Source organism: Heptranchias perlo, chromosome 25 (genome assembly GCF_035084215.1).
Source record: "Heptranchias perlo isolate sHepPer1 chromosome 25, sHepPer1.hap1, whole genome shotgun sequence".
In the NCBI taxonomy this organism is placed as follows: domain Eukaryota; kingdom Metazoa; phylum Chordata; class Chondrichthyes; order Hexanchiformes; family Hexanchidae; genus Heptranchias; species Heptranchias perlo.
Window position 1 is genome coordinate 34,444,048 of NC_090349.1, and position 14,040 is coordinate 34,458,087.

The 14,040-nt window shown below is 47.7% G+C and overlaps 1 protein-coding gene across 6 annotated transcripts in view; it reads right to left on the reverse strand.

Moving 5' to 3' along the window:
• Nucleotides 1–14,040, reverse strand: part of smtnb (smoothelin b) — a 314,089-nt gene that overhangs the window by 202,360 nt on the left and 97,689 nt on the right. The window lies entirely within an intron of this gene.

A 14,040-nucleotide genomic window follows, 5' to 3' on the forward strand; every position in this document is an offset into this window, starting at 1 on the left:
CCCATGTTGTTGGCCATTACAGGTCTCTATCCTTAATCGCAATGTTCTTGCGATCTCATTATATTCCTTAAAATCCTTACTTCAAGTCAGTACCAATCTCCCTTTTAAACACCTCAATTGATTTTGCAAACAAATGTAGTGCTTCTGTCTGGTACAGTTCCAATGTTCACTAGTTCTTAAAACTACTCCATTTTCCAAATCATTGGGGTTCTGAGGATTACCTTTAAATTCTTGTAAATTCTTGTTATGTTTCCCACCACCTCCCCACTCCAATATTTTTTTTGAGGTATATTCCCCAGCTAAGATGGATGGTAGGTTTTTCAGCCAAGTGCTTCAAGATATACAACAAGCCTTAAGCTGACAATGGCTCGGAGTTCTGTCTGCCTCGCTGTGTGGGAGTACCTCACTTCATACATTTGCACAAGCAACTTTTTTTTAAATTAACGTTCACTTAAATTCATCAGAAGCACAATTAACACATCCCTCCATGTGCTGTGAATCCTGTAACACATGATGCCAAGGATATGGCATTTGCAATTTGGCATCCAACTTCATCAGATCGTGCTGGTTTATATCTCAAGTGGGAGTGGTATGAAATGGTCCTCGAGGTATGTCTAGTTTAAAGTGGAACCAATTCAAGCAGACTACACCGCACAGTAGAAGTCTAACTGGAGACCAATAAGATCCCTATGTGCCAGTATAAGCAGGGTACAAGATGCACCTCACCCCGATAAAGCTCGGCAGGATAACATACTTTCTTCAATAGAAGCATAGTTTATGTATTTTAAAAATTGACAGATGTGGACAATATAAAAAAAAAACCCATCTGTTAAATCTTTTCTTCTGGTAATTCATAAGCAATCTTCAAAGGCTGGAGGGAAGCAATGATAGTCCTGACTATAGATCAGCATGGGCTGAGTAGTGTACAAGAAACCTCCAAGGATGAGGAGTACTACTGTTTCTGCACCACAGCTAGAACACTTCATCCTGTTGTCTGAAGCTTCAGCAGATATTAACCATATTACCAATGCTACAGCAGTAGCATTTTTGCAAATTCATAAAGTAAAATGAATTAAAGAAACAAAACTTTATTTCCCAATGCTTTGTTAAATAGCAGAGAAAAATAGCTAAGTCATACAAGCCAGGTTATATCTGATACCTATTCTGAGCTGACTTAGCTGGAGCATAGTAGGGACACTACAATTGGCCTCAGTGGCCCTGGGTTAGAGAATGGAAATTGGTATAGGTTTCTGGTCTTGATGGCAGTCCAGGTGATTCCTAACTTACTAACAAGGCTCACATATAAATAATGGCACTTCCAGCACTTATGAAATCGTATCCCAGCAAGGAGTCAACATTCATGAAAAGACAGGATAAACATAGAAAAATAGGAATGCTGTAAATCTTAAATAAAAGCAACGCTGCAATTGAAGAGCAGGTCAGCTAGCCTCAGAGAAAAATAGGTTAACATTTCAGGTGAGATTCTTCATCAGAAAAGAATTATACTCCTGTAGGAATTATTTCAAGAAATTGTTTTCTTCAGCCATTTTCTACAATACTATTACAAACATTCCTTGCTTTTGCAAATGGCAGCATTATTATACGACAAAATCATGGAAAATTATCACTTTGTGTGCTACCTTGATACCGCAAGAAGATAATACACTAAGTCATAAAATCAGGAATGTTTGATCTCGAGGTTGAGATAGCTCATCTCAGCTTCTACAACTGGTCTCAGTACCCTTGAGCTAGGGCTTTGGGGGTGGGGGGGGGGGGTGGAATCTGAAAGGAAAGCCAACCTCCTGCATGTTGTCCAGTGATTTCCTGCTGGAAAGTGCATGAGTGGAGACTGGGTCAGGAAGGTTTGGGCTCAGCTGTCAGAATTCCTCCTTGAACATACATGATGTATGCTTACATGTGAAGAATGGCCATCAATGGAACTAAATCTCATTTTAAGTCACTACCTTCAGGAGCGAAAATCTGGAAGGGGGAGAACAATTAGCAGAAGCCTTCTGAGCGAAGCATTAAATTGTGACTGCAACAGAATTTAAGATTTGGTCCTAATAGGGATTGGCCTCCAGTAAGTGTCTTTAATCCAAATGGGAGCATTAAAGCTCCTGTGTCTGCAGCATTTTTTTACTGTCCTACGTCATGCAAACAATAAATATCTGAGCCATAGTCATACAGAACAGAACAGACTATTGCAAAGAAGCATACCGACAACTGGACAACCAGAAACACTACAGACGGTTACCCGCAGATCCGACCAAAGAACACACCCACCAGCTCAACAAACTGATCAAGACCTTCGATCCAGACCTTCAAAGCATCCTACGCAATCTCATCCCACGTAATCCCCGCGTGGGAGACTTCTACTGCCTCCCAAAGATGCACAAAGCCAACACACCCGGACGTCCCATCGTATCAGGCAACGGAACCCTGTGTGAGAACCTCTCTGGATACATCGAGGGCATCCTGAAACCCATCGTACAGGGAACCCCCAGCTTCTGTCGCGACACTACAGACTTCCTACAAAAGCTCAGTACCCACGGACCAGTTGAACCAGGAACACTTCTCACCACGATGGACGTCTCGGCACTATACACCAGTATCCCCCACGATGACGGCATCGCTGCGACAGCATCAATACTCAACACCAACAACAGCCAATCTCCGGAAGCCATCCTACAACTCATCCGCTTCATCCTGGATCACAATGTCTTCACCTTCGATAACCAGTTCTTTACCCAAACACACGGAACAGCCATGGGGACCAAATTCGCACCCCAATACGCCAACATTTTCATGCACAAGTTCGAGCAGGACTTCTTCACTGCACAAGACCTCCAACCAACACTATACACCAGATACATCGACGACATTTTCTTTCTATGGACCCACGGCAAGGAATCACTAAAGAGACTACACGATAACATCAACAAGTTCCATCCCACCATCAAGCTCACCATGGACTACTCCTCAGAATCAGTTTCTTTCTTGGACACACGAATCTCCATCAAAGACGGGCACCTCAGCACCTCACTCTACCGCAAGCCCACAGACAACCTCACGATGCTCCACTTTTCCAGCTTCCACCCTAACCACGTCAAAGAGGCCATCCCCTATGGACAGGCCCTGCGAATACACAGGGTCTGCTCAGACGAGGAGGAACGCGATGGACACCTACAGACGCTGAAAGACGCCCTAGTAAGAACGGGATATGACGCTCGACTCATCGATCGACAGTTCCGACGGGCCACAGCAAAAAATCGCATAGACCTCCTCAGGAGACTAACACGGGACGCAACCAACAGAGTACCCTTTGTCGTCCAGTACTTCCCCGGAGCGGAGAAACTACGCCATGTTCTCCGCAGCCTTCAACATGTCATCAATGAGGACAAACACCTCGCTATGGCCATCCCCACACCTCCACTACTCGCCTTTAAACAGCCACCCAACCTCAAACAGACCATCGTTCGCAGCAAATTACCTAGCTTTCAAGAGAACAGCGTCCACGACGCCACACAACCCTGCCACGGTAACCTCTGCAAGACATGCCAGATCATCGACACAGATACCACCATCACACGAGAGGACACCACCCACCAGGTGCATGGTTCATACTCCTGTGACTCGGCCAACGTTGTCTACCTCATACGTTGCAGGAAAGGATGCCCCAGAGCATGGTACATTGGCGAGACCATGCAGACGCTGCGACAACGGATGAACGGACACCGCGCAACAATCGCCAAACAGGAGGGTTCCCTCCCAGTCGGGGAACACTTCAGCAGTCATGGACATTCATCCACCGACCTTCGGGTAAGCGTACTCCAAGGCGGCCTTCGAGACACACGACAACGCAAAATCGTCGAGCAGAAATTGATAGCCAAGTTCCGCACCCATGAGGATGGCCTCAACCGGGATCTTGGGTTCATGTCACGCTACACGTTACCCCACCAGCGAACAAATGTTATCTGTTTTTAATATAATGGGTCATTTGCTGGCTCTCTCTGCCTTCCGGATGTTTCTGCCTCTCTCTGTTTTTTTTCTCTGTTTTTTTTTCCCTGTTTGTTTTTTTGTTGAATGTGTATTCGGGGGTTCTGCAGGTGACACCTCTCTGTCTGAACACGGTGATTGCCTTGGCAACGGGCAGTTGCAGGGGCAGTCTGTAAACACCATGTATTGTTCTATATGTATAAATGCGTAGGCTTCAAGGAGCTCCTGAAACATTTACCTGAGGAAGGAGGAAGTCTCCGAAAGCTTGTGAATTTAAAATAAAATTGCTGGACTATAACTTGGTGTTGTAAAATTGTTTACAATTATCTGAATAAATGCAATGAGGTATCAACACAAAACAAATTTTAAAAGGTCCTCTTCTAAATCTTATGATATTTAATCAATGCCAAACTGTTTCCCCACAAAACCCCAAATGGAAAGAGAGTAATTAATTGAGCCTGAAGCTTTTGTAATTAGCCGTGACCAGCTCAACGATTCATTGTTCCACTGCTAGATGTTTTTAGAAAGGCTAGTTTCTTGCATCATTTCCACAACAATGCCAAGGGGTTTTCTTCAGCCAGCCAGATATTATTGGCTCACTAAAACAAGCAACAAAAAGGACTACACTGATCTTTGTCCTGTCACTTCAGAGGACTAGAATTGTTCCAGTTCGACCTCTCAGATTACCTCAGGGCTCAGAAAAATTCTGTTTTAATTATTTTGAAACAGATTTATCACTTTGCTAGAAAGTGCACATTTGCAAGTGGAATTACGCATCATAAATTTCAGTTTTTGAAACCACAGTTAACAGGCAAATTCAAACCAAAAAAGGTGAAATGTCAACATTTTTTCAGCTTTCTGGAACAAGCAGACATATGCTAGAACAAATGTAAGACCTTTGCACAACTCAAGGACCCAAGGCAGAATAACTACCTGATAGTATCTTCTTCATTCTTTGAAAGATATGCATCTTATAAAAACATAAGAAATAGGAGCAGAAATAGGCCCTACGGCCCCTCGAGCATGCTCAGTCGTTCAATCAGATCATTTTTTCTTATTCGTTCATGGGATTTGGGCGTCGCTGGCAAGGCCAGCATTTATTGCCCATCCCTAATTGCCCTTGAGAAGGTGGTGGTGAGCCATCTTCTTGAACCGCTGCGGTCCGTGTGGTGAAGGTTCTCCCACAGTGCTGTTTGGAAGGGAGTTCCAGGATTTTGACCCAGCAACGATGAAGGAACGGCGATATATTTCCAAGTCAGGATGGTGTGTGACTTGGGGGGGGGGGGGGGGGGGGGGGGAAACGTGCAGGTGGTGTTGTTCCCATGTACCTGCTGCTCTTGTCCTTCTAGGTGAAAGAGGTCGTGGGTTTGGGAGGTGCTGTCGAAGAAGCCTTGGCGAGTTACTGCAGTGCATCCTGTAGATGGTACACACTGCAGCCACAGTGCGCCGGTGGTGAAGGGAGTGAATGTTTAGGGTGGTGGTTAGGGTGCCAATCAAGCGGCCTGCTTTGTCCTGGATGGTGTCAAGCTTCTTGAGTGTTGTTGGAGCTGCACTCATCCAAGCAAGTGGAGAGTATTCCATCACACTCCTAACTTTTGCCTTGCAGATGGTGGAAAGGCTTTGGGGAGTCAGGAGGTGAGTCACTCGCCGCAGAATACCCAGCCTCTGACCTGCTGTTGTAGCCACAGTATTTATATGGCTGGTCCAGTTAAGTTTCTGGTCAATGGTGACCCCTAGGATGTTGATGGTGGGGGATTCAGCGATGGTAATGCCGTTGAACGTCAAGGGTTTACTCTCTCTTGTTGGAGATGGTCATTACCTGGCACTTGTCTGGCGCGAATATTACATGCCACTTATGAGCCCAAGCCTGGATGTTGTCCAGGTCTTGCTGCATGTGGGCTCGGACTGCTTCATGGCTGATCTTTAACCTCAACTCCACTTTCCTACCCAATCCCCACATCCCTTGATTCCCCACCGTACTACCATGGAAGGTCAGACGGCTGCCAACTTGGCTCTGGAGGCCAGTATTGACGGGCTTCCAGAACGTCACGTCATTCCTGCATTCAAGCAGAACAGTAGGAATGATGAGGCACAGTCTCGGGAGAGTGGCCTTGGTTCCATGGAAGAGGTACCTGATGTCTTCTCTCAGGATAACAATATGCCTACTCCCCATCACCCACTCCGCCAGTGTCCTTTGGTGTCACACAGCCAGCTGAGCCAGAGTGGTCGGCCCATGCCGAGATGCTGCACTCTGCACAGCTATCTGAAGTGTCCTCAATAGAAGTTCAGCAGTCTTCCACCTCCCAGTCTGCAGCCGCTGGGGATATACCACATGGGAGTACTGGGATAGGTAAACGAGCATACAATACAGGCACTAAGGGATTGCACAAGGTCGATTCTTAATTATTCCTGTTAACTATTATACACAGGTGGAATTTTTGTTTATTCTTTCTCGGGATATGGGCGTCGCTGGCAAGGCCGGCATTTATTGGCCATCCCTTGTTGCCCTAGAGAAGGTGGTGGTGGGCCTTCTTGAATCGTTGCAGTCTATGTAGTGAAGGTACAACCACAATGCTGCTTGGTAGGGAGTTCCCACGAGTTCCATAAAGATCTACATTTGGCCCTCTCCTATTTCTTATCTACATGCTACCTCTCGGCGACATCATCTGAAAACACAATGTCAGGTTCCACATGTACACTGACAACACCCAACTCTACCTCACCATTACCTTCCTTGACCCCGCCACCGTCTGCTTTGTCACACTGCTTGTCGCTGGATGAGTGAAAATTTCCTCCAACTAAATATTGGGAAGACCAAAGCCATTGTCTTCAGTCCCCGCCACACTCAGTTACCGAGCCACTGACTCCATCCCTCTCCCTGGCCACTGTCTGAGGCTGAACTAGACCATTCGCAACCTTGGCATCCTATTTGACCCCGAGATAAGCTTCCGACCATATATCCGCTCCATCACCAAGACTGCCTACTTCCACCTCCGTTACATCGCCTGTCTCCGCCCCTGCCTCAGCTCATCCACCGCTGAAACCCTCATCTATGCCTTTATTACCTCTAGACCTGACTATTCCTATGCTTGCCTGGCCGGCCTCCCATCTTTCACCGTCCATAAACTGGAGCTCATCCAAAACTCTGCTGCCCGTATCCCAACTCGCACCAAGTCCTGTTCATGCATCACCCCTGTGCTCGCTGACCTACATTTGCTCCTGGTCCAGGAATGCCTTGATTTTACAATTCTCATTTTTTTCAAATCCGTCCATGGCCTCGCCCCTCCCTATCTCTGTAACCTCTTTCAGCCCTACAGCCCTCAGATCTCTGCCTCTAATTCTTGCCTCTTGTGCATCCCCAATTTTAAATCGCTCCACCATTGGCTGCCTAGGCCCTAAGCTCCGGAATTCCCTCCCTAAACCTCACCGCCTCGTTCTCCTCCTTTAAGACGCTCCTTAAAACCTACCTCTGTGACCAAGCTTCATCTGTCCTAATATCTCCTTATGTGGCTCAGTGTCAAATTTTGTTTGATAACGCTCCTGTGAAGCACCTTGGGACATTTTACTACGTTAAAGGCGCTATATAAATTCAAGCTGTCGTTGTTGAGTTTTAGGATATTCCCCCCGGTTACGACGTAACAGCAGTACACGTGAAGTCGAGATAGTGTGTGACTTGGAGATGGTGGTATTCCATGCACCTGTTGCCCTAGATGGTGGAGGTTGCAGATTTGGGTGATGTTTCCAAAGAAGCCTTGAGGGACTGTTGGTGCATTGGGGTTGGGAGGGATGGTTCCCCGAAAGCACTCTTTGAGGAGTTGCTCTGTAAAAGCTCTGACAGTTAGGGGCACTGGTGGTCGATGCTGCTTATGCTATGTCTCCTATTCATGCTGTTCTTCCTCCTCCTCCTGCAGGTCTTGCTGCCCAGGTGTCGGTAAGGGCTGGTCCCTCAGTATGGCAATGTTATATAGCATGCAGTACCCCACAAATTTGGAAACGGTCCTCCTGAATGGTCCAGGCAGCGGAAGTGTTGAGTCATCATGCAGAGGGTATCCTCGATAACATTTCTGGAAGCGGCATGGTTCTCATTGTATGCCAGCTCTACGGCTGTACCCAGGTTTCTGACAGGAGTCATGAGCCACGTCTGGAGGGGTTACCCCTGGTCGCCTAATAACCAGCCTGTGACGTGACGATCTGATTGAATAAAGGCAGCAGAGGACTGGCACAGGATGAATCATGACTGCTACCAGGAAACCGGGCATAGACCAACATGACGCACTGCTTGTGGTCGCAAACAAGCTGCACATTGTGGAATCCCTTTTTATCGAGAAAGAAGCTAGGGTGGTGGGTGATGGTGAGCAAGCAAGGCAATGTGGGTGCAGTCTACGGCACCCTAGACCCTGGGGAAACCTACAATGTAGGGTCTTTCGTCCTGCTTTGCTCTGTCCATTGGGAAAGTGATGTAGCTGTTCCTCCTGACGTAGAGAAACCTCGATGACCTCCCTGATGCAGAGGTGCGCAGCAAACTGGGAGATGTCGCTGGCATCACCTGCTACAGCCTAGAAAGAGCCCATTGCGTAAAACCTAAGTGCCACAGTGGCCTTGACAGCCACAGGCAGTGTTGTCCAAGGACTGGGTTGAGGGTCCAGTTGTAACTACAGCAGATGAAATAGCTCAATGATAGCCTCCTTGATGAAGCGCAGACACCTCACACATTACTGAAGTTAAAGTATGAGAGGCGTTCTCTGAAGACCCACTGTGGGTATGGCCTCCTGCACAGAGACCTCCTGCTCCCTTTTCTCCCAGCTGCTCTTTATCTTCTTCACTGCTCCCCCTCGTCCTCCAGCCCCAAAGGCAGTAGAACGAGAACGCCTATGGTTGCAATAAAACTGTTTTCAAAGCAGACAAAAGCAGTCCAACAGCAGCAAAACGTTGTTAGCCAAAATCAGAATTGAGTTTCTAATGCAGAAAATAGCCCAAAAAAAGGCCCTGAAGTTACCAGCAGCTTAAGACGACAATCCAGCAACTAACCTATATAGAGCAGATGTGCCTTTTAAATCGCATTCCTGCAGGTTCCTTGCTGCCTGTTATGCCACACGATAAACTCGCCCAGTAAATTGTGGCACTGTCAAGCACATTTCTGTCTGAAATTGGGACAGACCAATTTCACAAAGGGGCCCTGCAAGAAGAGCAAGGCCCTTATTTAAATATTATGAAGAACACTGTAAATGCTTCTGGCGTACGCCCTAGATGTCTATGAGGGAGCCTGATCTAATATGGCGGGCGGCATATTTCCAACAGGAAATGAGAATGGCTGGTGTGGAAAATAGAAATATTATAATGATGGAGTAGGGAATCCCTGAAATGGAAACAGTTCTATTTGTGAGCATCTATATCCCCCATCTTGGAGAACAAAGTTCACGTTTAAAAAAAGACCAATCTCCCCCCACCCCAACTCTCCCCAAAGCAAACTGGCTAAGTGCCACTTTGCAGGTACAATAGCTGAACAGTGCAACTAACAGAGTAAATTCAATTCAAACAAAAATAAGTTTTAAAATGAATCTGCTTTTGTTTTTAATGACAGCACATAACCTGCTTTCCTACTCAGATATGAGAACACTGGAGGACAGCACCCTCTTTAGGTAATGTATGGAACAGCATAGTACGAAAGTGCCTTGAACCACTTTAATAGAGTTCAGATTCCAAAAGACAATTGTTCAGTGAGATGACTCCCTGCATTTACACTATTCAATCTGGTTCCCTTATCCTAGTAGGAGAATCATAGACTGACAAAAGAACCAAAGGCGACATGAGGAAAAACATTTTTTTACGCAACGAGTGGTTATGATCTGGAATGCGCTGTCTGAAAGGGTGGTGGGAGCAGATTCAATCGTGGCTTTCAAAAAGAAATGGGATAAATACTAGAAGGGAAAAAATTTGCAGGGCTACAGGGAAAGAGCGGGGGAATGGGACTAACTGAATTGCTCTACAAAGAGCCGGCACGAGCTCAATGGGCCAAGTGGCCTCCCACTAAGCTGTAACCAGTCCAAGATTCTATGATTTGGCCAGCAGGATAAGGGAGCCGAATTTAGTGGTATAAATGTGGGCCGCTGCCTCAACACTGACATTCCAGAATCTGAACTAAATGAGGACCGGTATAAAAACTGTTCTTGTTCATGCTGAAGCTCAGCAGTCAAATCTATACAGGAAAATAAAAAGGAGCAGTCGACCAGTACACAAGTGGCCATTCTATTAATGAGCTCATTCCAGATTTTGACATTCTAATTGTATTGGTGGGCTCCACGAAGTGCTTATATTCCTTCTTCAAAATTTATTGTTGTAACTCATGCTCCGTCCGGTATTGTGCCATGGGCATCAGCCAAGAGCTGAGGCAGCAGAGCAGAGGAGAGGGAGCGGCCCATAAAAAGGCAGGAGTCGGAGGCCCGAGAGCAGCTGAGGCAGCGGCCCATTAAAAAGGCGGGAGCCGGAGGCTCGAGAGCAGCTGAGGCAGTGGAGCAGAGGAGAGGGAGCGGCCCATAAAAAGGCGGGAGTCGGAGGCTCAAGAGCAGCTGAGGCAGTAGGGCAGAGGAGAGGGAGCGGCCCATAAAAAGGCGAGAGTCGGAGGCCCAAGAGCAGCTGAGGCAGCAGAGCAGAGGAGGAAACGCGAGCATCAAGGAGAGAGAAAAAACCCAGTGATGTCAGCACAAGGGAAGGAGCTGATTGGTGAGTAACTGGAGTGTTTTTTTAAAAAAAAGTCTTTAGTTTATTTTTGTTAAGTTTATTTGATAATCTAATAAATCAAGGCATGGCAGGGCAGCTCAGTCCTATGGAATGATGCACAGCCTGTGCCACGTGTGAACTCCAGGACACTTCCCGTGTCCTGGACAACCACAGGTGCTGGGGGAGCTCGAGCTCCGGGTTTCGGAACTTGAGCAGCAGCTGGCGTCACTATAATGCATCTGCCAGGTTGAGAGCTACGCGGATAGCATGTTTCAGGAGCTGGTCACCCCACAGCTTAAGAGAGTGCAGGCAGAGAGAGACTGGGTCACCGCCAGACAGATGAGGAGGACCAGGAAGGTAGTGCAGCAGGAGTCCCCTAAGTACATCTCGCCCTCTAACTAGTACTCAGTTCCTCTGTGGAGTGCAGCCAGAGCCAAGACCATGGCACCATGGGTGGCTCAACTGTACGGGGGAAGGGGGGTGCCGGGGAGGAGAAAGGTCAGGAGAGCAATAGTGATAGGGGATTCTATAGATAGGGGAGCAGACAGGCGTTTCTGGGCCGCAGACGTGATTCCAGGATGGTATGTTGCCTCCTGGTGCCAGGGTAAAGGATGAGCGGCTGCAGAACATTCTGGAGGGGGAGGGTGAACAGCCAGATGTCATGGTCCATATCGGTACCAACAACATGGGTAGAAACAGGGATAAGGTCCTACAAGCAGATTTTATGGAGTTAGGAAGAGATTAAGAAGCAGGATCTCAAAAGGTAGTAATCTCCCGATTACTGCCGGTGCCACGTGCTAGCGAGTATAGAAATAGGAGGATAGAGCAGATGAGTGAGTGACTGGTGCAGAAGGGAGGGCTTTAGATTCCTGGGGCATTGGGACCAGTTCTGGGGGAGATGGGACCTGTATAGGCCGGGCGGGTTGCACCTTAACAGAGCTCGGACCAAAGTCCTCGTGGGGAGGTTCGCTAGTGCATTGTGGGGGGGTGGGGAGGAAAGTTTAAACTAATTTGTCACGGGGATGGGCACCAGGATGTAGCATTGGAAAGGAGGAACAAGGTGCACAAAGGACTGGGAGAGAAAGATAGCACTAGAGCAAGAAATAGTACAGTATTATGTGGGATCAGACTAAGAGAGGGTACAAGAAAGCCTAAGACTGGTTTGCAGTGCAAGTATGGAAGCGCACGAAACATGGTAAACAAGGCTGGTGAGCTGCAGGCACAAATAGCCACATGGGAATACGATGTCGTGGTGATAACTGGCTCAAAAAAGTGCAAGATTGAGTACTAAATATTCCTGGATACAAGGGCCCCGACATTACCAGGGAGGCGGGTTGGCAGCGGGGGGGCAACTGGGCAATCCGCCCAGTCAAATCGGTGCGTTCCTCACGCGATCACGGGTAAATTGAAACCATTTACCTTGGCTTCCGGGTTTCCCGTTGGAAACCTGCGCAGCGGGCAGACTGCGCAGCCGCATTACAGGCTGTCAGCTGGAGGAGCCCTATGTAAAGGGGCAGTCGGTCAATGCTGCTCTTGCAGCACACAGCCACAATTACAGCATGGAGCAACCCAGGTGTAATGAGGCGGAGGCGGAGGCGGATCGTCTACCCAGCAGATGGGAGGAAGTGGCCTGCGTCTGCCACCAAGAAGGCCTGGCTCGAGATGGCTGAGGAGGTCAGCAGCACCAGCAACATATCCCGCTCCTGGATACAGCACAGGAAGCGCTTCAATGACCTAACTAGGTCAGCCAAAGTGAGCACACTTACTCATTCTCCTACACTCTGTCTTCCACATCACCACCCCCACCCCAAAACTCCTTCTGCACTGCCAACCCTGCTCTATCACATCACTCCTCACACCCACTCAAACCTCATTCTCAACTTACCTGCACTTACTCACCTCCCCAGTGCTCATCCCACCACTACCACTCAACCCAATCCTCATACAATCTCATGGCTCTGTCTCATACTCACCCTCTGATGTATCTCCTTCACGGTCACCCTCACCCAACCTGCCACTACCTCTGCTGCAGCCACAGGGGATGTATCACGTATGAGTAGTAGGAAGTGTAAGGCAAAGGTTTCGTGAGCATAAAGGGGATGCACAAGGGTGTTTGATGGTTTGTCATGTTTTTTTTTAATTTATATTTGATTTTGGTTCAACTCACATTAAATATTATATTGTCACACTACTGCCACATCTTGGCCATTCTTGGCTGGCTTGTGCAGTAAGACCCTTTCATGAGGTTCACCATGAACACCCACACTTGATGCCACCCAGTGGGTCACCTTACAGTGGGTATATGTGTAGTTGCACGACTATTTTGTGCAGGTGCCTGTGGCGCAGCACTGTGTTGTGGAGCTCCACATGGCGGAGGTGGACGGCGTGCCTCTCGAGACTGGTGATGTTGCTCGTCCTCGGATGAAGTGATGAACGCAACCATGGTGCCCCCCCATCCTGATGGTGTGAGTTTGAGGGGGTCCGCAAAGTAGGTAAATGTGTTTGCACAGCAGAGTTTAGGGTATAAATTAATAATTTTGAGTGGAAAGACAAAGGTGTTGCAGCCAAAACTTTGTCTGAAGTGACAGAGTGCCCTGCTGCAATAAATGAGGTATTCCCCCCAACTGTCAAAAATCCTTTGCATATCCCACTGGCTGCTGACAAACACAATCACGGGAAACACGCTGAGGATCAATAAAAATTGCACCCTGCCAAAATCTCCACTCAAAGAGGTCTGTCAAGTACCTCAACTAGGTAAGTAAATATTTAAATTATCATCCCGCCGACTTTAATTGCCGGTGGGAGTCCTGCATGCAGGAGCTGCGCGCGCACCCGAACGAGTCATTGGGGAACCCAGAAGTGGGCGGGTTGGAGCCGGACTCCAGACCCGCTCTGGGATTCCCCCATTTTAGGAGCCCCCCGCCCCAAACGCAACCGCTCGGCCATCCTAAAATCGGCCCCAAGGTGTTCAGGAAAGATAGGGAAGGGAAGAAGGAAGGGGGCGGGCAGTATTGATTAAGGAGAATATTGCAGTGCTGGGGAGAGAGACAGAGAGACACAGAGAGAGAATGTCCAGGAGGGGTCAAGGACAGAATCTATTTGGTTAGAATTAAGAAACAATACAGGCGCCTTTACAGTACTGGGTGTATTTTATAGGCCAACTAGTGGGAAGGATATAGAGGAACAAACTTGCAGGGAAATTACAGAGAGGTGCAAAAGCTATATAGAGTAGTGATAATGGGGACTTCAACTATCCTAATATAAACTGGGATAACAATAATTAAGGGGCAAAGAGGGGGAGGAATCTTTGAAATGTGTTCAGGATAA